The sequence below is a fragment of the Mus musculus genome, chromosome 1, assembly GCF_000001635.26.
Source record: "Mus musculus strain C57BL/6J chromosome 1, GRCm38.p6 C57BL/6J".
In the NCBI taxonomy this organism is placed as follows: domain Eukaryota; kingdom Metazoa; phylum Chordata; class Mammalia; order Rodentia; family Muridae; genus Mus; species Mus musculus.
The window spans coordinates 173,412,029-173,440,023 of NC_000067.6; the positions used below are offsets into that span (position 1 = coordinate 173,412,029).

Genomic DNA, 27,995 nt, shown 5'->3' on the forward strand with positions numbered 1-27,995 from the left:
TCTATTTTTAGCTGTGTGAGTCTCCACCATACTAATTTGCATAACATCCGCACCAGCCCATAAGCAATGAGGGAGGTTCTTCTTTTTCTGCATCTTTGCTATTAGTGATGTTTGTTTGTTTGCTTGATGTTAGTCATTCTGACTGAAATGAGATGGAGGCTCAAAACAGTTTAAGTTTGCGTGTTCATAGTGGCTAGGTTTCACATCCTTATTTATTGCTGTGTTATTTACTTGAGCTACAAAAAGAAATCAGCCTAGATGTTCCTTACTGGATGAAGTGATTAAGAAAAAAAAAAGGTGGTAATTCGCACACAGGACTATATTCAACTCTAAAGAAAAACTGGAATCCCAGCATTTATAGGAAGAAGGATTGAACTGGGAAGCATTACATTAAGCTAAATAAGCCAGACTCAGAAATACAGATACTACAGATTATTTTCTCTTCTATGTAGATCTTGGTTTTTATTTTATTCTTAAGTACATGAGAGTTCTGGGGAGATCGTGGAGCCGGAAAGGGGACCAAGGGAAGGGAAGAAGTGATGTTATTAAGAGACAGGAGTGAAAACAGGGTAACATAATGCATGTTATAGGAAAGCAGAAGAGGCGTGTACAAGCTGGTTTGTGTGTCAACATGACACAGGCTGAAGTTATCACAGAGAAAGGAGCATCCCTTGAGGAAATGCCTCCATGAGATCCAACAGTAAGGCATTTTTTCAATTAGTGATCAAGGGTAGGAGGGCCCATTGTGGGTGGTGCCATCCCTGGGCTGGTAGTCTTGGGTTCTATAAGAAAGCAAGCTGAGCAAGCCAGGGGAAGCAAGCCAGTAGGTAACATCCCTCCATGGCCTCTGCATCAGCTCCTGCTTCCTGACCTGCTTGAGTTCCAGTCCTGACATCCTTTGGTGATAAACAGCAGTGTGGAAGTGTAAGCTGAATAAACCCTTTCCTCCCCAACTTGCTTCTTGGTCATGATGTTTTGTGCATGAATAGGAGCCTTGACTAAGACAAGGATGTACTGGGAGGAGAGAAAGGGATGGCAAGGGAGAGGAGTAAGGAGAGAGAAACAGTATAAGAAAGTATACATAAAATTGGCATGATGAAAGCCAGGACTATGTAGGCTAACTTAAAGAACTCATCAAAACAAAGAAGAAAATCAGCAGCCAGTAGCACCTGAGTAAGAAGCCATTGAGTAAGGATCATGCCTTTGGGTACCTACTCATCCCTATGGTCCTGATGAGTGTTACTGCCTTCTCTGAGCATCTTCACAACACTTTGATGTACATTGCTTGAATTCTCCTAACCATAGCAACAGCCAGGCTCCAGTCAGGTGCTATAACTGCTCTCTACCTTCATCTTCTCTTTCTGGACTCTTCTACTGTTCTTGAAATCACAGCCCTCCCCCAGTACATCAGCACACAGTATATTGGTCTAGTCTTTTAGTTTGGTTCATGAATTAGGATGGAGAGAATACTCTTTGATTTGTAAAGAGATACTAACATGATTGGCCCTTTTCACAGTCACCTCTACTCTGTGATAGAAGAGGACATCTTCCTGGGAAAAAGAAAATGGCAGAAGGGCAATTTAGGAACCATGGCATTTGTGAGCATGCCCATACTTTGAAAATTAGTAATTAAATCGAAACAGTAATGTCTTCCGTTTTTGTTGCTGGGTAACCTCTGTTGCAGTAACAGCCTCGAAGCTAGAGAGGACGAGCATTTATTTATGGCTTGCACTCTGTGCCTCTGGCCGCTTGGTCCATCTTCATTTAGGCATGCAAAGTGACAGGGATGAATTTAGAAGGCTACTCCTCCCTCTGGCAGTGGAAGTGGAAGCACTAGGGAACATTCATAAAGCTTCTTGTTTGGTCAGTCTACATGAGTTATATGGTCAGGCCCGAATTGAAGACAGAATTTTCTCCTCTGCTCTTCCCCAAGGGCATGGTTTACTTCCTTCCTCTATCAGTCTGTGATTTCCTTTGTCTGATGCAGTGTGGGTGGAAGTAAAGACTGTTGGCTGCAAGCTAAGACACCTCAAGCTTTCACTTTTCCCTTGCCTTACCTATCCCCAGTGAAGGAAAGGCTTTCTCAAGAGCTATTTTCTTCTTTATTCAGTGTTCTGGCTAGAGAGATCAAGATGCATCACCCAGAGTCCAACAGAGCAAGCAAAATCCCAAACCTGTGAGCAAGGCATGTTTGCTGCCCTAAGACAATAAGGTTTAGGCTTGTTTGTTACTTATAAAAGCAAAAGGTGATATTGCACCCAGCAAACACTCAGAAAGAAAGAAAACACAACAGACTAATGATGAATGATTCAAAGGACTAATTTATTGTTTTTAATTCCTTTAACACTTCTTAATTGATACACTATTTATATGTATTTATGGAGCATGATTTGATCATTTGAAATTTGATGCATTTCTTGAAAGTCTTTATTTGAAATGTTTCAACTGTGTTCAATCCAGACCATTTCATGAATCTGTAAGTCTGAGGTATAGGTAGAGTTAATAAATGCCATAAGAAAACAAGCTGGAATGTGCTAATTTTATAAGGCTGCTGTTCAAGACTTTACAATGCCCTGTTGTGGAGTTGAAAGAGCAGTATGTGGTTTGTACTGTTCTAGTTTAAAATTAACAAAGGATGAAAAACTGCAGTGCACGTTGGGGTTGGGGACGTCAGTGCTAGCTGTGCAAGCAGAAGTAATGACAGTCAGATCTCCAGCAACCTCCCTCCTTGCCCCCCCTCCCCCAAGAAACAACCAACCAACCAACCAACAAACAATCAAAAAACTGTGCACAGCAGCACATGTCTATAGCCCTGGCACTTAGGGTGTGGATCTGAGATAAGTGGATCCAAGAAGCTCTCTGGTTAATTAATCTCACTGACCCAGTGAACTCCAGGTTCAGTGAGAGTTGGATTCTTTCATTAAAGAATAAGAAGGAAAATAACTAATGAAAATGCCCATTGTTGATCTTCGGCTTCTACATGCACATACACAGGTGTGTGTGTGTGTGTGTGTGTGTGTGTATACACATATATATATATATATGTATACACACACATATATACACACACACACAAACGTGTATAGACATGTACGGTAATATCCACACTAAATAAATAAATAACAAATTAATTAATTAATTAATTAATTAATTAATTAATAAGATGCAACCCATAAGCATTGCTTGGATTGTAGTTTTTAAAAACTGATAACCAGAAAAGCACTTGATGTTTAGCCTGGTAAATAAATCCTGGGTATTGAGTGATCTCGGGTTGTCTTTTATTGTTTTAATATTTCTGGGTATGAGATTGTATTTAACCATATCAGAAATCATTCTCAATTGAAGAAATATTCTGACAGATTACCACTCAACATTATGAGATCTAACCCAATTTTTATCATGGGACATAAATTTACACAGAGGCCTAAGCATTAAAATAATATTTGCCAATAAGGAAAGCACTAGCATCTCTTCTGTCTATGTGATAGGTATATGAATGTTCACTGTTTTGTTATTTCACATTTAAATTTGAATTTTTTTCATAGGAAAATGGGATGTTGGAAAGAAAATGAAGTAAGGTATTTTGTGGGATTGTGGAACAGTGGGTCTATAAAACCCAAACCTGTGTTTAATTGCCCTCCTAATGCAGAAGTCTAGCGAGGAAGACATGATTTCATTTTGCTGACATTCCCCTCTTCTGAGTCTGAATGGTGCTCTTGACCTTCAGCAACTTTCATTGTTCCAAGAACCACCCATTGATTTAGAGAAAAAGATCAATACTTGCACTTTACTTGACTTGTTGCCCAACTAGAGAAAATGTCCCTTGTCGGATAAAGTCACCTCTCAATTGTAGAGAAAAACATCTACAATAAATATATTTGTTGATCTTGGTGTGTTATCATTTTTCCTATACTCCTACATCTTCTGTCTTAAGAGGTGAAGGGATTTCTCTTCTTCCCGAAGGTGGTGTTCATCCTTACTCTATTTCACCTTTTTTAATGCCTCTGAGATCTTACTCTGATCTCTGGGCTTTAGTTTTGCTTTAGGTTTTGTGGACGTTCAGCCTTCAAATTAATACACATACAATCTGTCTATGATACGCACACGCACACCCACCACCATCATATAAAATATAACTCCCTATTTTACCACCTACTCAGTGCCCAAGATGTGCTGACCTGCTTCTATTCTTCCCCTTGAGAAGGCTAGGCTGACTCCATGACAGGCTTCAAATATGCATTTCAGAAGAGGCCTCAGTCTGTTTCCAAGAACTGGGCAAGTCCAGCCCTCAGAAGCTGCCCCACCACCTGGCCAAAGGAAAGGACAGTGGGTCAGCGGCAGTTTCCAGACTTTCTCAGCAACAGTTTCCAGACCCCACACCCTGGTAATGGAATGTTCCTAGAGCTAGAGCAAGATAAAGGTCACCTACCCCCCAGAACCCATTAATGTGCTTTAAATCAGGCCCGTGAGCTCACTTGATTGTCTCTGTATCTTGATAATGGGAGATGCCAGCATGCTGGACTCCTCAGAATAAAACACTTTTTGCATTTACATACTATTTCAGTCCAGGCTATCATTCTTCAGCAACTCACATACCTTTACACCCTGACCCTGATGTCTGTTTCCATTAACTACAGGCTGTATAAGCCAGGACCATTTCCCAGGCACGCATTCATTGTTTCCATTCTTTTGTGAAACAACTCTCTCTAAGGTCACAAAAAGCAACTTGTTAGCTAAGTCTAATTTTCCATTTGTTTTGTTCATCTCTCTCTCTGTAACTTTTAAAAGACATATCCAGGATTCCCCTGTCATGTGGAGAAGAAGAATGGTCTCCATAGGCTCATATATATGAATGCTTAGTCATCATGAAGTGGTATTACTTGAGAAGGATTAGGAGGCCTTGTGGAGGACGTGTGTCTCTGGAGGATGAGATTTGAGGTTTCAAAAGTCCAAGTGAGGCTGAAAGAAAGATGAAAATTTCAAGACCTGTAAGTCATATAAAATACTCAGGAATTGCTGGTTGTTTGTGAGCCTAGAGGCTGCCTGGGGCTGAGAAAAAAGAAAAACAAACCTGGGTATGCCCCATAGTTAAAACATTCCTGGGAACAGCTTAACCTTAAAGATAAAGAGGAATGTGAGGACATAACAGGGCTATCTAAACTGAGTCAACAACTCACAGAACTCTGACACCCTGCACGTACATGTAATTTTTCTGCTGATGTTTGAATAAGGCAGTAGTGTGTCGCTATGCAATTCCACACCCCTAAGCCCCTTACCCCGTAAAAACCCCTAGCTTTCGAGCCTCGTGGCCAACATCCATTATCTCCTGTGTGGGATGCATGTCGGTCCGGAGCTCCGTAATTAAACGACCTCATGTAATTACATCAAGATGGTCCTTCATGATTTTTTTGGGTGCACGCCGAATCGGGAATTGAGTGGGGGTTTCCCCGCTAGGTTCTATCAAGGCCCAGAGGCTCTCTCTATCCATTGTTGCATATATGGATATAGAACTCTCAGGTACTTTTTCAGCACCATGTCTACCAGCACTATGCCATGCTCCCTGCCATGGCAATAATAAATTTCTGAAATATAGACAAGTCCCAATTAAATGCTTCCTTTATAAGAGTTGTCATGGTGATGGTGTCTCTTGATAGTAATAGAGCACTGGCTAAGACAATTCAACCCCAGCTTTTTAGTTTTTTTTTTTTCTTCTTCTTCTTCCTAGTAGCATACAAAGACATAATTTAAGTCCCATTACTGTTTTTGACCATGGGCTGAGAGGTGCAGGTCTTTTAATGAAGAATTGATCGCCTTATTAGCTATATTGGACTTTTACTGCAGGTCTTGAGGCTGCAGTGGTTCTATTAATATAGGCTCTTGCCCTTGGCAGCCTCAGTTTCCCTCCTCCATATTCAACCTTTCATGTGATATGATTTTCTCTTTCCTCTCTTGTCTGCCATCCTTATCAATTCAGTTCCTCACACTGTTTTTTTGTTTGTTTGTTTGTTTGTTTTTGTTTTTCGAGACAGGGTTTCTCTGTGTAGCCCTGGCTATCCTGGAATTCACTTTGAAGACCAGGCTGGCCTCGAATTCAGAAATCTGCCTGACTCTGCCTCCCGAGTGCTGGGATTAAAGGTGTGCGCTTCCTCACACTGGCACCCTACTTGGGATATTTTCTTAGCTTCGAGTTGAATTCCTTCCATTCCCTTAGATAACTCCATTCATTACACATTTCAATAGATGCTCAGTAGACGTTTGAAATCACACAAAACAAAGACTTGTACTTTGTCCTATTCCTGTAGCCAATGAGGTTAAGTATAATTTACACTTAGTGTAGTAAGAATTTGCCAACAACAACTAATACTAAAGTACGATAACAAAAGCGATGCAAACGGCAGTGATGAATGCATTTTCGGTTTTGTTCAGTAAGTCAACATAAAGACAAAGCAATAGTGAAGGGACAAATCTTCATCAAGTGAGAGTGGGGACAGGCTGGGGAAGGCCCTTTGGGGACACTCCTTTGAAGTTTCCAATAGAGAGAGAGAGAGTCCTGGGCAGAGAAGAGTGAGGGTGAGAATTCCAACGAGAAGAACCAATACCTACAGTTAGAAAAAAACAGCATTAAACGGGATGCTTACGATACTCAGCAAAAACCAAACCAGGAAGTTAAGGCAGTTAAGTTTCTCTCCATGGCTGACCTTCACACTGTAGACCTGTATACATCACAGTTAAAACATGTTGGAAATGATTGACCTAGTTTTTAAGAAGGTCATATTTTTATTCTTGAGCTGTTTTGTCCTCCTTGTAACAGAGATGGAAAACCAGACATCCCCAGACAAGAAGCCCTGGAGGACACTGTAAGACAAATATTCTCTGAAGTAGCAGGAGGATAGAACCAGCCTCTCCCTGAGCAAACAATGCATACCAATTTACAAGTGTAAAGTGCACTACAGTCACTAGGGCAAGGTTGGGTAATGGAAGCTGTGTGAGGGCAGCCTGTCAATCAAGAGATCTGATTATGCAGAGCCCACCCTTTTTTGTGTGTTGATGTTGAAATCAAAGAAAACCAACCACCAGTAAGTGAGTGGGTGGTGTGCATTGGGCTGGGCTTGTCCCTTAGGCTATGAACTCCCTGGTAAAGCAGGAAATAACTTTTGTGGAGTTCCCTATATCTAAAATACCTCTGGTTGAGACCTCACAGCTGGAGGAGAAACTCTGCTGAGGCTTGTAAAAAGGAAACTGAAAACTAGCATTTGCTTGGGCAGAGCCTTAATATATAATTATTTTGCCCCAGCATCAGGGTTTAGGACTCAGCTATAGGGCCAGGACTAGCCAAGCTTCAAAGTGAAAGAAGATAGTTGAGAGTACTTTCTGCTTTCTGTCTCCCAAGACCTGATTTTCATGATTTTCATGTCCTACTACTCATAGTGAAAATCTTTGTGAGGCGGATGGTTTGAACTCTCAGGACATACACCAGTCCCTGAGTTGAGAACTAAGGCTGCTTTGGAGAGAAGAAAATCCCCTGAGGTAAGTAAGATATGTCAGAAGTTTTCTAGAGAAAGCTTTAGGACCATTTTGCTAATCAGTAAATTAAGAGGAAAGAGAGTCCTGGGTTTCTGAGGTTAGAAAGAGGGATTAGTATTGACTGTATTCTAGAAAAGAATAAGGCTGCAGGAAGCCTGGTTCTAAACCTTCAGTTGACTGAGGAACAGAAGTTATCTTTTATTGCACCACAACTGAGACCTTTACAAAAGAAAGTGCATTTGGCCGTGGCAGGAATTAGAATATATTGTTCAGAGGGTTGACCCAGACTGAGCCTAAAAGGAACTCTGATTTTCTGGGTGTGTTGGTCTGTAGGTGTTTTATTGACATGAATTTATATTTAGAAGAGGGCTTTTGATTTCTAGCTGAAGGGGGAAGAAACATAGGGGCCAGGGAGCTATTTCTCGATAAAAGGTGAGAATAATGGCATGACAGAAAGCCTGTGATGTAACGTTAGCTTGAAAGCATCAGAGCTCAAAATTCTAAGTAACCTTAATCTAAGAAGAAAATATCTAATAAAAAAAATGTGGGGAAAAAAAAACCCAGCATGGTAGTAACACAAAAGAACAATTAAAAAAAAATCAGACACGGAATCAAATAGAAAAAAAAAAAAAAAAAAAAGAAAGAAATGCCAAGCAGATAATGTTACTCCATAATCCCAAATGTTCAAGTGACATGGCATCTTTTAAAAATTATATGTGCTTTTAATCTCTATTTCCTTTACTTTATTAGGTAATAGCAAGTTTATTTCAGTCTAGTTCCAATTGGATCCTGCTTTCCCATTTCCATAGTTAAATCCCTGGAATTTGGGGGAAGGATCATTCCTATGGTATCTGTTGAGGTTTGAATATATGCCGGCTGGTGGCTCCGGAAGGTCTTGGGACTTTCACAAGGAGGAACTTACTGGAGAAACCTTATTGGAGGAAGTGGGTCACTGAGGGCGGCCTGTGAGAGGTGATAGGCGGTCTCACTTGTAACTCTGTTTCTTTGTCTGAGCAAGAATCACAACCTGCCTGCTTCCTGTCCTGCCTGCTTCCTGTCCTGTCTGCCGCCATGCTTCCTTAACTAGCTGCTAGGTTTTTTCCTTGTCGTGATGAAATCCACCCTCATGGACCTGTAAGTAAAATTAAAACCTACTTCTCCCCTATGTTGCTAATGTTCATGACATTTTATCAAAACAGAAAAGAAACTAATACAGCAAAATGCTGGGTCCTGTTTACATATCCAATTCTGTCTTTTGCGGGGAACTGAAAAGAGATATTAAGGAAAAGTGATTGCTAAGAGATATTTAAGGAAAAGTGATTGCTACTTCCTGTTATTTTTGTTGTTAGAGGTGGAATTATATCTGTGTGGCTATATTCTTTTAGTTTTTTTGAAAGATTACTTTCTTGCTTTTTTCTAGGGTGTAGTTTCCCTCTTGTGTTGGTGTTTTCCATCTATTATACTTTGTAGGGCCGGATTTATGAGAAAATATTGTGTAAATTTGGTTATGTCATGGAATATTTTGGTTTCTTCATCTATGGTAATTGAGATTTTTGCTGGGTATAGTAGCCTGGGCTGCCATGTGTATTCTCTTAGGGTCTATATGAAATCTACCCAGGATCTTCTGGCTTTCATAGTCTCTGTGGAGAAGTCTGGTGTAATTCTGATAGGTCTGACTTTATGTTACTTGACCTTTTTCCCTTACCACTTTTAATATTCTTTTTTTGTTTGGTGCATTTGGTGTTTTGATTATTATGACAGGAGGAATTTCTTTTCCGGTCCAGTTTGGAGTTCTGTAGACTTCTTGTATGTTCATGAGCATCTTTTTGTTTAGGTTAGGGGAGTTTTCTTCTATATTTTTGTTGAAAATCTTTACTGGCCCTTTAAGTTGGGAATCTTCGCTCTCTTCTATACCTATTATCCTTAGGTTTGATCTTCTCATTGTGTCCTGGATTTTCTGGATGTTTTGGGTTAAGAGCTTTTTGCATTTTCTTTGACTGTTTTGTCAATATTTTCTATGGTATCTTCTGCATCTGAGATTCTGTCTTCTATCTCTTGTATTCTGTTGGTGATGCTTGCATCTATGACTCTTGATCTCTTTTGTAGGTTTTCTAACTCCAGGGTTGTCTCCCTTTGTGATTTCTTTATTGTCTCTATTTCCATTTTTAGATCTTGGATGATTTTGTTCATTTCCTTTACCTGTTTGATTGTTTTTTCCTGTAATTCTTTAAGAGATTTTTGTGTTGCCTCTTTAAGTGCTTATAGCTGTTTACTGTGTTCTCCTGTATTAAATATTCATTAATGATATTTTTAGGGTATGAAAGGATATCAATATAAAAGTTGAACACATTTTTACAGACTATTTGATTCTCAAAATGCTCAATATTATTAATATGTTTGATGTATAAAATACATTTAAATATTAAAAATTGAAGAAAAAAAAGAAACTAATACAGTAACTACTCTTTGGAACTCAGTGATAACCTTTGTGCCCTTACCGAAAGTGTGGTAAGTATTTCTAAGTATCAGAACATAGTTGTTAATTATGTTGTTCAACTTTTCTACTTTTTTGCTTTTTGTTTTATTTTATTCTTGGCTATTTAAAGCGTTAGTTACTGAAGGAAATGTTTTGTAATTTCTGACCATCATGGTACATTTGCCATTTGTTAGTGGAGAACTGTCAAATTTTGTTTACAACTGTTGACTTTATTCAATGAGGTGCTTACTGTTTAGAATTGTTGGTTATATTACCTTGATGACTTTAACATTTAATTGTTGTATAGCAACTCTGTCCTTAATGGCACTATTTGTCTTATAGTCTTCTCTGACTAATATTGATAGAGCTGCTCTAACTAGAGTTTTTGTGCTTAGTGCCTGATACATATGTTCACGTATTTTTTGCTTTGCAGCTACTCAGCACTTCAATTTCCCCCACTGTGTCTTTTTTAAACACCACAGGCACCACAGTGGGTTTTATTCCAGTTTAGCATTCTTTTTAAACCCATGAGTCTAATTCATGTGCGTTCTGTCAGTTGAAATGTTTGAATCTTGTGTAACCATCTTATATCGCTTCATATGATATTTCCATGTTTGTTTTCTTCTTTTTAAAAATACACTTAAGATTATTCTTTACACAGAATGATGCATATTATGTTAGTCATGTTTTTAAAAGTCCCATTTATACATCTTGTGGGGAAACGCCATTTATCATTATCCCAGAATAATGCTTTCTGATGTACTTTTTGGTGAAACTGAATAACATCACATTTACTGCTTCAATAAGGTAAACTAGCATACAGCCAGTCACTGCAAAGTGAATAATCCATTGTGATTTAGTACATAGATAAGGCTGTATACCTTCCCTTAGATCTAGCTCCAAGATATAAGAATTACTCTTTCTATTTATCTCTGTAATTGTTTAAATGTTACCTCCTCAAATAGACATAGTCTGACGACCAACTTGAGTTACACTACACAGCCCCAGCCTGTACACTACACAGCTATACATACTTGTATTTGTTGTGGGGATAGTGAAGAAATCTTGCCTGATTCATGACTCATTTCCTCTAAGACTTACAAGATGCCTTACTGGACAAAACGAACTGATTGGTGAACAACAGCAGTTGATTTACTAGTTTATCCCTCAAGTGCATATCTTTTCCATTTTTATTTTCAAAAGGAGTTTTGGAAGTTTTTACACCATAGGGATAGCTGTTTAGTCACAGACAAGTGTATAGGGAGTGTAGAGCAAAGCACAGGATTTTTGGGATACTCCCATGAAGCAACTGCATAATCTGTGGTGGGGGCAGCCCATCCTGTGGCAATCATTCTCAGGAGAAGGCATGTTGGTACTGGCATGGTGCTGAGTTTGTAGAGATCTCTCTGCCATGCTACATATTAAATCCTCACAGTACCATCTCCTACTATGTGTATTTAACTGATGGGGAATTAATCCCATCAGAAAATTACAAGATGAGGTCAGAGCCTGATATACCACATTTTACTAAGGTATTTTTCTAAGTTAAAACTAGACACCTCTCTGTAAGTTGTGGCTTCTGGAGATTTGTAAGAAGGCATTCAATCAGCATTAAGTAGTGACTTAATCTGCTGCTCAACATGAGAACAAGGCCTTAGGCATCTGTTGTCCAGGGTCTGACGGAATGGACGTTTATTATTAGACTATTTTAAGAAGGAGAAAAAATGCTCTCTGACATTTCAAAGTCTCTTCCAGTTTCTTGCTTTCCCCATAGTATGATAAATATAAACTTCAAACTATAATAGTAACATATGTTGAGCACACCAGGTGTCAGGGATATCTCAAGAATTGCATGCTTATATAACTCAGTCACATCTCACATGGAGTCTATGCAGTAGAGACTCTCAGGTGGTTCTTCATCAAAGTGCTAGAAAAGATCTTTGATCCTATCATAGAGCAAGAAAGTGAAAACGTGATTCTAATGAATGTAGTCTCTGTACCAGGAAAATATCGCCCAGAAGAAAAATAATGTAAACAAATACACACAATTAGATTTTCTAGTAGCTACATTAAAAAACAAAAGCAAAACCCAATAACAGCAACCCAATATGTTTGATTAAAGTCAAAGTATCCAAAATATGTACTTAGTCCTCAAAACTCTGGCACATATTTTGTTCTCAGAGAACATAAATTCTGATGATAAATTTGCATCTATATTTAAATTTATATTTATATATCTTTAAAATTCACAAAATTTACGGTTGAAAAATGTAGGTTTATATATTCAAGTAATTTTAATCACACTGATTTTCTAGAAACCAAATTTAGTTTATGTTTTTAATTAAAATTAAATGCAATATAAAATTCAGTTCTCTCAGCTGCACACATAAAATGTTTGAGAACCATGTCTAGTTGTTGTAAGCAGGTTGCTCTAGAATTCAAGCCTGTTTTCTATTTGTTTATTAATTAATTGATTAATTGATTTCTGGTGTGTGTGTGTGACATGTGTATACTGTTTGTGGTATGTGTGGGTGCATGTGGATCATTTGTGGTGTGTGTGTGTGTGTGTGTCAGTCTGTCTGTCTGTCTCTCTGTGTGCCAGAGGTCAGAGTTGGATATCTTTCTTGATTTGCACTACATTTTATTTTTTGAAGCAGGGTCTTCTCTTCTGAACCAACAATTTGGTTGGGTTGCTAGGCTAGAGAACTGTAGGAATCTATCCATCTCTGTCTTCCCAGGTCTGGAATTATAGTGTGTCCTTCATGCCTAGCTTTTAACATGGGTGTTGGGAATCCAAACTCATGTCTTCAGACTTTCTCTGTCAGGCAGTTTACTGACAAAGCCATCCTCCTAGCCCCTATACTTCACGTACCGCTTCAGTTGTAGAATAGAAGTACTCCTGTCTTTGTGGCTCTGCCCCAACTGCCCAATCCTGGAATAGTCAATGGCTTTCACCTTCTCCTCAAGAGCTTTCCAGATTCTGACTTTCATCCCATAATATCAACACTGTCTCCTCATAGTCTACTTTAACATCATGCAACTGTCTGACCCTGTGTAGATCCTAACATTTGCTTGGAGAAAGGCAGACAGCTTTGCAAAAGAAAACAAAAAACAAACTGCAGATAAGAAAAGTCAAGATGAGAACAAGCAGCCAGAGGGCTATAGCTGAGCAATTCCTGAAGAAAAAAGTAGCCAGAAGAGATTTTGTACAGAACCCTGGGATTAATGAGCTTCCAAACGAGCTTGTGAAGATTTTGGAAATCCTCTCACATCCTTTTTTTGGATGTATGGGTGATATAGGGAAAGCAAAACGATTTGGAATGACAGAGTAAAAACAACAACAACAACAACAACAACAACAACAACAACAACAAAACACTTAAGAGTTTCTCTTGGAGTTGAAATTGTCCCTTGGGGAGGCGACTGAAGGACAAAAATGAGAATGTAGGCAAAACCTGCTGGGTAATGTAAAAAAAAAAAAAGGAATAAGTTGTGAGTCTTGCCTCTCTTGCGTTCTGGTCAGAGCTGAGCACTAACTTAAAAATAGAGGCAAAAGTTATTTTGTGATTTTATTCCTGTTTGCTTGCCATGTCAGGAGCTAAAAGTAACGGCATCTTCCCTCTCCATGTGCTCTATGTCCTACCATAGCGAGTGGATGGAGGGCTTGGCTCTCTGCAGACTGACCTGAAGCCCAGGATTGGGTCTTTCTGTTTTACTCTGTGAGATGACCTCTCAGGGGTGATTACTGTGAACACCTACTAACACAGCCGACTAGGGGGACAGCCAGTGAAACTGTGGAGACCTTGAGTCTGAGTGAACTCCTCCATCTTCTCTGTGCAGAAAACAAGGCTTTGTCCTTGCTTTGTATGGAGACGAGACAGCAAAGAGTGGCTGAATAGTCTTCAGGTTGGGCAAAGCCAAGTTAAATCCAATGACAGTAAGCATGCCCAGGTGTGGCACCCTTTGGATTGGCAAAGATTTTTACTTTTGTTATCTCTTATGGGCTCCCAAAGCAGATATGGTTAGCTTGATTTTCCTATGATGGTATTGAGATTTGTGGGGACCAGGTAGAACACTCAGGGAACAGGGCCAGCCATGCACAGAACCTCAAACACATCTTATCTTCGATCTCAGCATCTTCTACACAAACCAAGCTTCTTTTTCAACTTCTTTCTATTTATTTATTTGTTTGTTTGTTTGTTTGTTTGTTTATTGAGACAGGGTTTCTCTGTGTAGCCCTGGCTGTCCTGGAACTCACTCTGTAGACCAGGCTGCTTTTTCAACTTTTAAAACTGCCTTTCTTTGTTATTTCTGTGGAGTCAGGTTTTTCCTTCCACTTTTGCATGACAAGCACTTTACCTGTTGAGCCATCTTCCTAGCGTCAAACTGTCTGATGTAGGTTAATTTGTGTGGAAAAGAACACATGTAACCAGATTCACTGTTGGAGAGGAGCCTTCTAAGTCTGGAAACTTTCTAGGTCTCAGATTCACATGGATTTCATAATCATTTATCCCAGCCTCTTCCTCTTTTTACAGTGACACTTATTATACAGCGTCCATGTATTTCTGTCCTGCTAGCTCTCCCCTTACCCCCTGCTTTGATCCCACATATTGCCTCTTTTCTCCTTTCTTTCTGTCCCACACTTTCCTATTTCTTCCCTCAGGCATTCACTAAGTGCAGTGTGTATACTGTTGGGTTTGGGATGGAAGCCAAGAAAACTCACTTCAGAGATAGAAGCTTAAAATTGAAAGGTTTATTTTCAAGATCTCAGGGGAGTGGCCAGTTTGGGATCTGAATGACTCCCAAGGGGAAGCTGTATTGCATTTTTACATGATGGGGACACAAAGCAGGAGGGGGGGGGTGAGATCTTGGAGGAGCTGCAGTGTTAGCCAGTTGTTTTTTGATATTATGGGTTTAGCAAGGGAGTGTGCGCTGGAGACTGGGCCATATCCACGGCACCTGGCTTCAAGCAAGGGCCTTCGCTCATTCTTCTAGATATTTGGTCCAGAGTTTAGAGTGATAAGGGGACAGAGGAGTGACTGGTCGGCTGCGTGTGATTATTTTGGTCATATCAGGCAATTGGTTATGTAGTAGAAACTTAAGGGTTCTTTGGAAAGTCAGTTATGTTGGATGGTGTTTTGCTGGAGCAAACACGTGAAAGAGTGTTTTCCTGAAGCAGACACAAATGAAAGGATGTTTTTTGCTAAAGCAGACTCATGAAGGAACATTTTGCTGAAGCAGACACAGTGAAAGGATGTTCTGCTAAAGCAAGCACGCGAAAGGGCTCATGATGAAGGATTCTTTGCTCACAACATGCATGTGTTCGTCCACCTTACATTGTAGCATTGCGCTCCATTTGTTGTGATTCCACTGAGAAAAATAAACCAAAAAGTTCTCCAGAGGTTCCTGCGGCTTCACGCTGCTTCCTCGTCATTCTCAGGCTACTTGGCAGAGAGATGTCAGCTAATGAGATTCACATGGCAAGGACACGTGATCTTTAGAGGGTATATAAATAGGACTCAACGGAAAGTGACATGGCTTGGCCTCCTTGCATAACTAGCTTTGCAACCCTTCTTGATCTCCACTTCACTGGGAGAGGCACAACTGAGAACTTCTCCTGGAGTCCCTCGTGGTCCTGTTTCCTCCTGTTGACTCTGCTGCTGATTCGCCTGAGGTCTGGTTGTCTCTGCTAGTTTGTGCCACTGCTGCTGATTTGTGTTTGCTATCCAGACACTACCGAACTGGACTGCTGGTATATTCATGAAGTGCTTATGAGTGGATCGAGCAGCCCCTATGGATTCCTGTGAACAGAACTGCTGATTTACTAACAACGCAGATGGAAGTTGCTTCAAAGAACAACTTCTGAACAGGTCAGCTGCCCATTTCCTATGTTTTTTTAAAAAAGATTTATTTATTTTATATATGAGCACGCTATCGCTGTCTTCAGACACACCAGAAGAGGACATCAGATCCCATTACAGATGGTTGTGAGCTACCATGTGGTTGCTGGGAATTGAACTCACAACCTCTGGAAGAGCAGTCAGTGCTCTCGACCACTAAGCCAACTCTCCAGCCCTCCCACCCCATTTCCTAGTAACCTTTCTTTTCCACTATCTCTGGTGGGTGATGGGCTAGAAGAGAGGTTAAAGTGTTTAAAAACCCATATTAAGGTAGGGTATGAAAATGTAAGCGTACATGGGGTATATATTTTTATAACGTATACACCTTGGTTTAGATAACAGCAATCTCTATATTCTTTACCAGTTAATAGACAATTAAGAAGACATTTGGAGAAGGTGGATAGGTGTTCATTCCTAGGTCTGGGAATGTGAACTTATTAGCCTTTGCAAGCAAGAGGGAGAAATTGTCCTCCAGATAGCTGGACTCAGACACCTGGCTCCTTTCACGTTGTCCCTGAGACATCGGTACTCAGAACACTGTTTACAATAGAAGCTGTTTCACTGTAGGGAACTCCTCAGCTCACCTAGGGCCTGGGACCTTGAATTTTGTGTTTGGAAAATAAAATGGTAGTACTTAGAATACGTTTGTTTTGCTTGTTCCCAGCAATATTAGAATTATGGTCAATATTAGGAAAAGAAAGGTGGATTAAAATGTCATTCTTTGAATCAAAACATCAAAAATCTCTTTAGGGTGTCAAGTTGATTTTAAAAATCAAGTTTTAAGAAGAAACAAGATTGGTGTCGCAAAGGAGAGAGTGTTATGAATGAAGGAGTTTCTAATGGTTTTGTTAAACTAGAGCTTACTGTGAGCATGGCCTGCAGTGCTGAGTGGGTATCTTTGGCCTCCATTGTTCGAGGATCAAGGGCAGCCTCTACTTGGTAGTTTTCTTACTGTGACACACACTGCCTAGGGTTGAGTTGCTAGGTAACTTGGATGTTTCTAGAATCAGACTCAAAATTGGTATGATAGGTCTGGTAATGCTTAGGAAAAAAATAGCAGTGATGACCTATGGCAACCAGTGGGATGAGTCCTGAGCTGTGCATTGCAGGAGCGTCCTGACCTCAAGTCATAGATGTTGTCACTGCCTTACCTTTCACAGTCACAGCATTTTAGCCACCTGGCCTATGACCATTCCTAGAAATCTGTCTTCTCAGAACAATAATATTTGAACATATTCTCTGACTGAAATCCTTTCCCACCGAGTCTCCTTTGAATTTCGTTGCCTAGTTGCCTTTACCTGTGTTTTCTTAGGCCTCATCCATATCTGCAGTTGCTATTTCCTTTTCTTTTTAATTATCATTTTAGTTAGCATACAGAGCACTGGGCTTCATTATAACATTTTCTATCACTCCCTTGCTGCCCCATTTCACCCCCCTCAAATAGACTCCCTTCTGATTTGCTAGCATACAGATCCCTTACTTCTCATCACTCACTCCCTTCTCGCTGCCCTGCAGTTTTTAATGATACCATCTCAATGTGTTCTAGCCTCAGCTACCTTCATTGCTGTTTCTACTACTGTTGGATTTACAGTTGAGGACATTATTAGCAACTCGCCCACTATGCCTCTTATCCTTGGGTTAGAACATCAAGACCTCACTGATCTTCCTGTTTGAAACCTTCCACAGAGTGACTGGAAATGCCACTGATATCTGCAGCTTATGCCATTGTATGTCGGCATCTCTCAAACTCTACTGGGTCTGGACTTGGAGTAAAGTAGGGCAGGTGAATCTTGTAACCTGTTACCTCCATATCACTCACTGTAACTGTAGTTCGTGTTTTATATTACAGCTGTTCTACCTAACACATGACTCATGGCCTGTGTTACTTAATCACAGCTCAGATGCTGATCCAACAATTAAGTCTCAGCTTAGACTACTGGTAGTGAGTAAGGGCTCGCTCCCTGATACACGTAGAAGATGTCATGACACGCCTTTTAAATATACGTTATTAGAACTGTAATGAAAAGATGACAGGAGATGTACTTAGGTCTGCCTCCCCATCCAGCTGGCAACAAAGGAATTTATGTAGCCTGATGAAGAAGAAACAGAGAGCTGGTTGGCAGTAGGCAAAAGTCATGCTTGAATAGTCTCTACCAAGTATGTTGGTGTAAGTAGAACTCATGCCTAATTCTCGTTTGGTTTGTACTTGTCAACATTACCCCTTTAAGCAATCTGTGTCCTGAAAGCCCTGCTCTGTTCCTTAGCTCCCCCTTCTGGAGGACCTGATTGTGACTGTGCTTTGAAGGTCTTAAGGTCAGGTTCTAGAATTCTGTACCTGTGTCTTGAAACCACTTGCACAGTGTCTGATGATGAGAATGTGTCCGTATCATCAAGAACTTCTGTATCTCTAGGTCTGTTGTCAGGTCCAAGCTAGAGGTTTCCCTCGTAGCATTCTGTGTTTCTCTATCACAGCATCTCCACTCTGTTACAAAGGCCCAAGGCCAGAGGCCTGTAGCTCTCTTCTAGGTTGTAGAGTCTTTAAGAGATGGGGCCAAGTGGGAGTAGGGTCAAGGGGGTATTTCCCCAAGGCGGACATTAGGCATATGGTTCCTCTTTCCATTCCTTTCTTTCACTTTCTACAAACATGAGGAAAATGACTGCTTTCTTCATATGTTCCCACAATGGCAGACTGTGCCACCACCATCTCAGAGCAATGGGGCCAGTTTGTCCTGATCTGAAACTCTGAAACAGCCAAAGCCGTGAGGACAAATACAATTTCTTCTTTGGAGTTTGATTACATCCGGCATTTTGCTATAATAGCAGGATACTCCCTAACATGGACACTGCCTTCTTTTTGTCTATTAAATTAGGCTGATTTTTTTATGCACACTGTCCAGGTGCAGTATCATCTGAGAACATATGAGCATCAAGCACATTTGAGCTGTGGCTAGTGTGACTAAGAAACATTTTTATCTGCATTTTAATAAATTTTTTATTTATGACCTGTAAGGTGGTGGGAACTGAATTGGGCATACACAATTATAGATGTTAAACTCTCTGATCTTTTTTTCCGGGGCCAGTACTGTGCCTGGTAGATGGTTTAAAAGTGTGTCTATAGCGACCCACAGCCAAACATTAGGTAGAGCTTGAGAAATTTCCTGGAAGACGAGGAGGAAGGATTGTAGGGGTCAGAGAGGTTAATGACACCACAAGAAAACCCACAGAATCAACTAACCTGAGCCCATAGAGACTCACAGAGACTGAGCCACCAACCAGGGACCCTGTATGGTACTGACCCACTCCCTTGGCATACATGTTCCAGTAGTGAAACTTGGTCTTCTTGTTGGGCTCCTAACAGTGGAGGCAAGGTTGTCTCTGTTGCCTGCCTTTTGGACATTTTCCCCTTACTGGATTACCTTGTCTATCCTTAACAGAAGGGGGTGCTTGCTCTTACTGTAACTTGATATGCTATGGTTGGTTTATCTCCATTGAGGCAGAGGAGGTGTAAATAGGGGATGGAAAGAGGGCAAAGGAGGGAGAGGGACTAGGAGGAGAGGAGGGAGGGGAAATGCTGGTCAGTATGTAAATTAATTTAAAAATTTCAAAGAGGCCTGCATATATCTGCAAGTTGTATGTCTCTTAATATATTTTTTTGATGAGATTAAGATTGAATGGAAGGAAATGCTGTTTTGGAAGCACTAAGATATCTGTGCTGATGAGCTTAAGAGATTTGAGTTATTGTTATTGGATATGAAAGGTCTTAAGCGTGAGCTAGCAATAGCTGATCCACTTAAGGCAGCCGGATGGTTATATAAAAGTTCTGCTTCAACTCTGAGTGATACCATGGAGACTTAAAAAATTTGTATATTCATAAATCGGATATCTAAAAGTAAGAAAAATGAAGGATCTTCCCTCCTGGGATAAAAGATTCTTCGTTCTGGAGTGGGCATCTCTAGTTTTCCCTGCGTTTGAGTAGTTACACGCTCTACAGTTCTTGAGTCAGAAAATCCATTCTCCAAATTTCTGACGTGAGTTCACAACCACAGTTTGTGCCAGTCAGATCTGCTTGTGTAAAGCAGATTGAAGTGCTGTCCACGCAGGTTAACGTATATGATTTTGCCAATATCTCTGTGAGGTCAGCAATGCTGTAGCTTCTCCATCTGACAGTGATGGACTTAGAGGTAGGGCAGGTGAGTTGGATGGTTATCTATCCTGCCAACTCTGTGCAGAGATGAAACTTGAGTCAGGAGCTCTCTGATTCCAAAGTCCACTCTCACTTGTATTGCTTGGTGCTCTTTCCCTCACACTGGCTCTACCTGTCTCTTCTAAGTCTACAGTGATTGGTTGTGGCTGTGCGATTGTGGGTCTGTGTATGGGGAGGTTGTCCTGTCTATGATGCTCTGAGATGTAGCCTGGAAGAGGAAGAGAGCTGGATGAATAGAGAGCAGGATGAAGCACCTCCATCTTGCTCACTTTATTTTCAAATAAATCACAGACGGTGCGTAGAGGGAGGATCTCCTCCCAAGAGGGGCTGGGTGCTGTCTGACAGGACATGGAGGGCTGCAACTGTTCAATGTAGTGGTTTGCCTAAGGTTGGCAGAAAATCTGACCTTCTGTTCACTGTGATTCAAAGCTTGTTTTCTTGTAAGCTGAAAGAGAAACCCAGGGGTTTTCTGCTTCCTGAGCTTTGAAGTTCTTTCATCCAGAGTTACCCAGTGTTTAGGAACACCCTGATATCACCAGCTTACTGATGTAAGGATGGGGGCCAACTGGTTTAGGGTGTGGTTTTGTGTTTCCTGTGGAGTTAGATTTTATTTTTGGTTCTTTTGTTGTTGTTTTATTTTCTTGCAAAAAGCTCTACTGAATCTTTGAGTAGCCTCCTTAAGTCCAACCCATGGAAGCAGATCTTTTCTCCACGGCGGGGAACACCCCAGCTCACACATTTGCAATGCCAGGAGCACTAGTAAAGCTTCAGTCTTGCCAGCTCTGGCTCTCCCTGGAACCTGGGTACCTGTGCTGTGCTGGCCTGAGAGCGTGGCTGGCAGCTGTGTGTGTGAGAGCGTGCTGTGGAAGTGTTAGTGGGCCAGAGGAGTTAGGAAAGGCTTAGAGAGGGAATCTTGTGAAGAAACAATTTTATAATGTGTGTCACAGCTGGAAAATAAGACTGTGGAAAAAAATAGCAACAAAGTCTGCAAAAATTGAGGATTGAGGTAGAAATTAATAGCACTTCATTTAAATCCTTGGCATACATTCTATCAGACATTTATTAAACTTAGAGCATAAGCCGGTCACTGTGAGAAGTGATATTCTGACATTATCCCATTTCTCTTTAAAATATTACTGTTAAATAGTCTTTAATATAAATAAATATTTAAATAGTCTATAATAGTTTACATTATAGACCAGAGTTGGGAGGCAAGTAACGTGCCTGAGACCAGTAAATGTAAGGACCAGGATTTGAAGATTCACATGCATACACACAAGCAAACACTCATAGAAGCATACATGCACACATACATGGACACGTGCACACATACACTCAAATTCCTACTTTCCTGCTATAGTGGTGCTTCCTCTGAATCACAGATGGGAGGGCTTGGACATGGGACTCAAGAGAAATCTTTTTGGCATTTGGTAGTGTCAAGGATAGATAACATCAGTCATGCATGAGTATCTAAACAAAGCTGATACTGTTTCAGGGAACAATATCCTTTTCCTAGTAGCAGTGGTGCCAGAGTCCAGACCCACACATGACTGGGAAACTTGACAGTATTCATAAAAATGAGCGTGTGTGATGAGACATTTCAAAATGTATTGTTATATATATATATATATATATATATATATATATATATACACATATATACATATATACACATATATACATATATATACACACCTATACATACACACATATATACATACACACACACACACACACACACACACACACATATATATATACATAGTGTGAATGACACCCAGAGCCTCTTCTCTATCATCGTTTCTTCTCAGCTTGGTTCCTTCTGTCATCAACGCCATAAGCATAGCACCGCAGTTATCATTTATAGCTACCCTGCCTCAAGTATTAAACTGAGGTTTAGATGCTTCTTTTCCTCCAATGGCTTTGCCTCCTTAGGGAATTCTTAATAATACACAAAGTAGAATATTTCTAATTAGGTGATTAAAATTTCAAATGTTTCTTGCCATTCCAGATTGCCTAACCTTCATCATGCTATTTTAAGGGTAGGGTTTTCTACTGCAAAGCAAGCATGGGGTTTTAAAGATTTCCGGTCAGACAGACTGTCTGTGTTGGGAATGATGGTTTACGTAGCGGGTAATCTAGGTGTTTTTCAGTATAGGCTGCAAAGTAGAAAGACCCAAAAAATAAAGGTGCAGGTTAGAGTGGAGGGCATTTGAAGATGTGCAGCTCACTGTGAAGGACTCAGAGGAACTCATTCATGAAGAGGTCCTGGGGCCCCGAATGGCAGATATAAGACACTACTCGCTCCATAGCCGAATTCAAAGTGTGGGTGTCAGCGCAAGGAACCAAAGCTTGATTTGGTTGTAGCTGACCCTCAGAAAGCATTTTCCATCCAGGCACCATATCTTCCCTACCTTGGCAATAGCCGACAAATTCTTTAGAATAAGAAGAAAACAGGGGGCGGGTCTGAAAGTTTCTTTTCTTTGAATCTAGATTAACTAAATGAATCATGGTAAATTGAAGGACATTTATAACCAAAGTAGCCAAGTTTTCCATAATTATATTAATTCATACAGAGGAATGAAAATCACTTGGCAGAACTTTTACAAGCTCAACAGTGGGACTGTGAGTGGTTTTTAATCTGTTTGTTTGTCTAAATTTTCTGATTTTTGAAGCAATGATTTAAATTGCTTTTGTAACATGGACAAAGGTAAGAATAAGCAAGCTTAATAAAATAAATGGTAAAACACAAGAAAATTGTATGTTTTTTGGAGAATTTCTACATTTTATTTCGTTCTTTTTTTCTTTTTTGCTAGCAAAAGCAGCACAGAATAATCTACTGAAAATAAATTATAGGTACAAAGCAGACAGTTAAAAACAATCCTTAAGTTGCAAAAATTGAGTTGAAAATGTAAACTTTCATAAATAGCTAAAAAAAAAAATAGGTAGGGGGAGGTTGTTCAGCTGTCAAGTTACCAATGATTTGAAAACAATTCCCACACTGAGAATATTGTTTCTTAAAATAATTGACTATGCACAGAAATACAGATAATAGAGGTTACACTTGTTTAAAGGTATAAAGATGCAAGAACAGAGTAAATAACTATGGTCCCAGCACTTAGTTCTGGAACAGATTAGTATCAGGACTTCAAAAACTCCCGTGTTGACACCCACTCTCATCCACTTTCTGCCTTCCTGAAATACATACTGAGTACCTTGGGTTAGTATCACTCTGTACCATTAAACAAGATTCTACTTTTATACACTTCATACTTTTTTCCATAAGAAGAGGTTTATTGGGGGAAGTGGGGAAGAGAAGAAGGAGGAATGAGGGGATGAAGAAAGACCACTTTATACTTTTAAAATGGGATCATATACATGCATACATATTATATATTCTTCACTTTACAGATATTACCAATGCCATTCATGTCCTTTGTTGTTCATGTCCATCTGTATCATACAGCCCTCGCTGCAGATGCGGCAGTTTCCTCTTGCTCTTTCTACCCTTCCTTACCCTCGCTGTCCTCATCTTCTCTCTCTCCTATCTTCCCTCTCCCCTCTGAGGGTCCTACCAATCAGCATGGTTGAACGCTTCCACCAGGAATGGGAATGTTGTATTGGAATATGAATATTTTTTAAAAAAATTAATAGATAATTTCACATTTGTTTCAAACAAATTACATCTCTGTGTACCACCAGCAGTATGATTCAGATGATATGTAAGGGTTGTAGAAGTGTCTCAGTGGGTAAAAAATCACTTCCTGTGAAATATGAGGATGGACCTGAGATAAGAACTCCAGAACCCGCAAAAAGCTAAAGATAATGCACACCTTTATCCTTGGTGCTTGATGCGCAGATATAGGTGGGTCGGCTCCCTGGGGCTTGTTGGCTATCCACTGAAACTGAAACAGTGAGTTCCAGGATAAATGAACAATTCTGACTCAAAATACAAGGTTGGAAAGAGATTGAGGTTGAAACCCAATACTGACCTCTGGCAAAGAGGAACTCAACTGCATGCATATATACATACATCACACACACACATACACACACACACACACACCTCCTCACATAGACCCCCATACACCCAGACTCACCTACCAATACACTCACACACAAATATGCATATACATATACCTATAAATACAGAACATAACACACTTATACATAAATGTGCATACATGCACACACACACACACACACATATACATATATATGCATCCCACAGCCACATACATGCATGTGCACATACACACATAACACATGTTCACATGTATGCATGCACACCCCACATGGATGCAACTATACACATACATGTGCACACAGCCCCTTCATATCCACATGCACATACACCTATAGCTATTACATAGACAAACATTCATGTGGACACACATTCACACATGTGCACATGCACACCGTTATATGTACACACAAACCACACACATGCACAAACATGTATGCACCAGCATACACACAGGAACATACACTTAGATAGTAAGAGTTTTCATGTTGAAGATGTGAGGTAAAGTATCTAAACCTCTTCATATAGACCCTAAAAACAAGGGAATATCATTTTGAAAGGAAGGATATCTGTTAGTATATATTAAAATATTACAATGGCAAAGCTATGCAATACAAAGCAAACACTTCAAACAGGATACAAGAAAAATGATTTATAGATTTTAATTTATACACTGTTTACCTCTTCATATGTTTCTCGACATATATCCATGTGCCTTCTAGTATGTCTCTGCGCCACAGTCTTACTCTTTAGTTAAAGTGACAATATTTGTGGATATGTCAGAAGTTAGGAGTCAAGTAAAGTATAAGGTCGAGTTTCCAAGACACAGATGCTGAGATTTGCCTGAGGGAGTCACAGGAGCAATTGTAAGTGAGAGAGGCAAACTGTGTTGGACAGAGGGGGAAGCTGAACTCACCCATTCATAGTGGCAGCTGCAGAAGCCCCAGCAGGTCCCCTCAGGCTTGGATGGTTTCCAGTTGTCCATAGTTAGGGCAACCTTTCCATAAGTTAACATTGCCTTCAAGCTGAGTACAGGCAGCAATGTGACCTTGGGCAAGGCAGCTCCCTTTACAGCAGATGATTCTGTTATAAAACTCCGCTGTCTTAGTTGGGAGGAGGAGCAATGGGTTATGGGGTTTGGGTGGTGACAATTTCCAGTGCAGTTACAATAAACAGTTCCTGAACCACAGCCACGTAGAAAAAATAAGGTGGGGTGAATGGAGAGTGGTTTGTGGACATCTTAGAAGGCACGGTAGCAAACGATTGGCATGCCTTTGTGATCATGTGCTTTATGGATTCGGGAGACATGTCCTGGAGTGCCCAATTTTTATGTGGGCTGGTATATACCTTAAAGAGCTTTGTGTTATCCAGAGAAGAAAGTAATGAAATTATGGCAAGGATGAAGAACTTGGGAAACACTGGAAATGGAGCAGGGAAGCCTGGGAGGTTATTAAAGTAAGCTAGCTCAGAGGAGTCTTTTAGTAAGGAAGCTGTTTCTTACCTCTGTGTTTCTGGTTCCATCTTGACTAGAGCTGATTCCATTCACTTTGCTACCAGGAAGTGGTGTGGGGTGATGTGGTTAGGTGTCAGAGTTCGGGCTGTGGTTTCTGCTGGCTCAAGTTCAGGATATTTTTTTGTACATTGTATTAATCATATGATCTTAGGCCATGCACACAACAAACCTAAGCCTCTCTTTACCTATCTTCAAAATGGATATGATATAACTTTGCAGGATTGTTAGGGGTAATCAATCACTTGAAACAATGATTGTAACCATTGAAGTGAGAGGTTCAGAGACGGTGACCTTCCAAGCCAGAAAAAGTCACCCAGACTATGGCAATCATGTATCATGTCCTGTGTAAGAACTCCCAACCAGGAGTTTAAGAAAGAATTTTATGTCAACTTTAAATAAAAGACAAAGCAAGGATAATGACACAAATAAATAAAATATGAGAAGCAGATACATATGTATGTGACTGCCTGTATCCATGTATGCATGTATGTATGCATGTGTGTATACATTTTAGTTATCAACAGAGAGAATAGAGACAGTTGGTATTTGGACATCACAGCTTTATTGACATAAAGTGAGGTGTTGGGTACCAATCTGCAGAAGCACATGTTTTAGAATTTAATTAGAAAATCAGGCTGAAGTTTTTGATACCAGGAATCAATAAACGATAGACTGCATTGGCTGATGGGAATCCTAGTGTGTTAGGTACTTTCATATTTGTGATGTTCAGGTATGCCACATGATTGATAAAACATCCTGGGCAATTCACAGGAGGATACAGGAATCAGATACCAGAGACAAAGATTCTATCTTATGCACACATGCATACATGCGCGCACACACACACACACACATGCATGCACATGCAGATACATATACATATTTGAATGTGCACACTTGCGCATACCATGTTGCTGTGCTTGTCAGGGCCATTTCATTCCTCTGGACCCTCTGTTAGTCTGAGTATATCCCAACGACTCTGTGCTTGTCCTTGTGTCTCCCTGTCCTGTCCTTTTGTCCTTTTGTCCTTTTGTCCTTGTGTCTCCCTGTCCTGTCCTTTTGCCCACCTGAAGCCTCCGTAACTGTCAGTTCTCTGTTTCATCACCAAGTACATTGGCTCTTCTCATAATGTTGTAACATTTCTCCCACCTGACATGATAGGTGAGAGACAAGGAACCGGCAAGCATAAGTAGAAAGTTTCTAATTGTGAAGGAAACTGCAGCAGAAGAACTTGTCTTTTATATACGGAAACGGTATGATGGATTTTTATCATTAAAATCTCATTAGCAAATGATTATTACAAATGTTGGGCTATAAACCAGAAAAGAAAACCTGTTCTTATCCTCATGTATCCTGAAGTTCAGCAAAGGGATGGTCCTTGCATACAGACTGTAATTGCAGAATCAGAGGTCAACTGAGTCCCCTTACTTTCCAACATGTTCCTATGTCACCTCTGACTTCATTTTTCACTGGTGTCCCAAGTATGAGTCACACTAAGCGGACATGGTAAGCAATCCTGGTAAGTTGAGCATGGAATGGCTTTATGGATATTAGTAAAACTCGTGCACTTAACAGTTGTGGGTTGAGGTCTCAGTATATCGCATTCTCTTTGCTCATTGTTAGTTTTTAAAATATGGACTTGTGTAGCCCAAGTTGTCCTTGAAGTTCCTTTGTAGCCAAAGATGGTTTTGAAGTGACCTTGCCACCTCCACCCCTTAAGTGCAGCACCATGGCTGGCTTGATTTTTACATTGTTTATAAACGATATCTGAATATGCCCTATGCTTCTATAGCTTGCCTTTTTATGAAAATAGCAGAAACAACACAAAAATTTCCTAATACTAGTAATAGTGCACAGTGTTTGCTATAATATAATGTTTTATATTTGTCTTAGTATTTTATTGTCTTTCTTAGTCTTTTAACTATATAAACTCTTTCGATGTTCATAATGTTCCCCACCCCCACACCCACCCCCGCCACCAGATACACTCAGGTAGTCTCATGGAGTAGGTACTTCATAAGACCGTGAGACTTAAGGTCATCCAAGCTGATGTTTATTTTCATTTGTTTGATAGGGTGGCAGATATCATGAACTTCTGTGTCTTATGTGACCATGATGGGAAAATCATGGAATCCTGGCTTTGGGCTTGGGCGATGAACTGTAGAGATCAAATGAAGGGGGTGCACAGAATGGCAAGATTTCCAAGGCAGCAGGGTTCAGTACAGGGGGTTGAGGGATGTGAGGAAGGCCTGACCACTGACCTGACGGTCCTAGGCATATGCCCCTGCATGAGAGCAGGGACAGCTCACACTAGAAACAAAGCCTGTGTGCAGGCAGAAGGCAAGGGGAACCTT

General features: G+C 40.3%; 1 protein-coding gene across 25 annotated transcripts in view; it reads left to right on the forward strand.

The window, feature by feature from the left end:
* Aim2 (absent in melanoma 2) overlaps positions 1-27,995 on the forward strand; it is a 116,494-nt gene that overhangs the window by 62,482 nt on the left and 26,017 nt on the right. For 14 of the 25 annotated variants that reach the window (XM_030255294.1, XM_030255241.1, XM_011238835.2 and 11 more), the window contains 3 exons: positions 7,429-7,527; positions 8,543-8,658; positions 15,731-15,870. The exons of 2 other annotated variants lie outside the window; for them this stretch is intronic. The gene's annotated coding sequence lies outside the window, so the exon portion shown is untranslated. Of the gene's footprint in view, positions 1-7,428; positions 7,528-7,575; positions 8,659-15,730; positions 15,871-27,995 lie in introns of those variants that run through there. 9 more of the 25 variants (XM_006496926.2, XM_017321492.2, XM_011238842.2 and 6 more) reach the window with 6 other exon arrangements.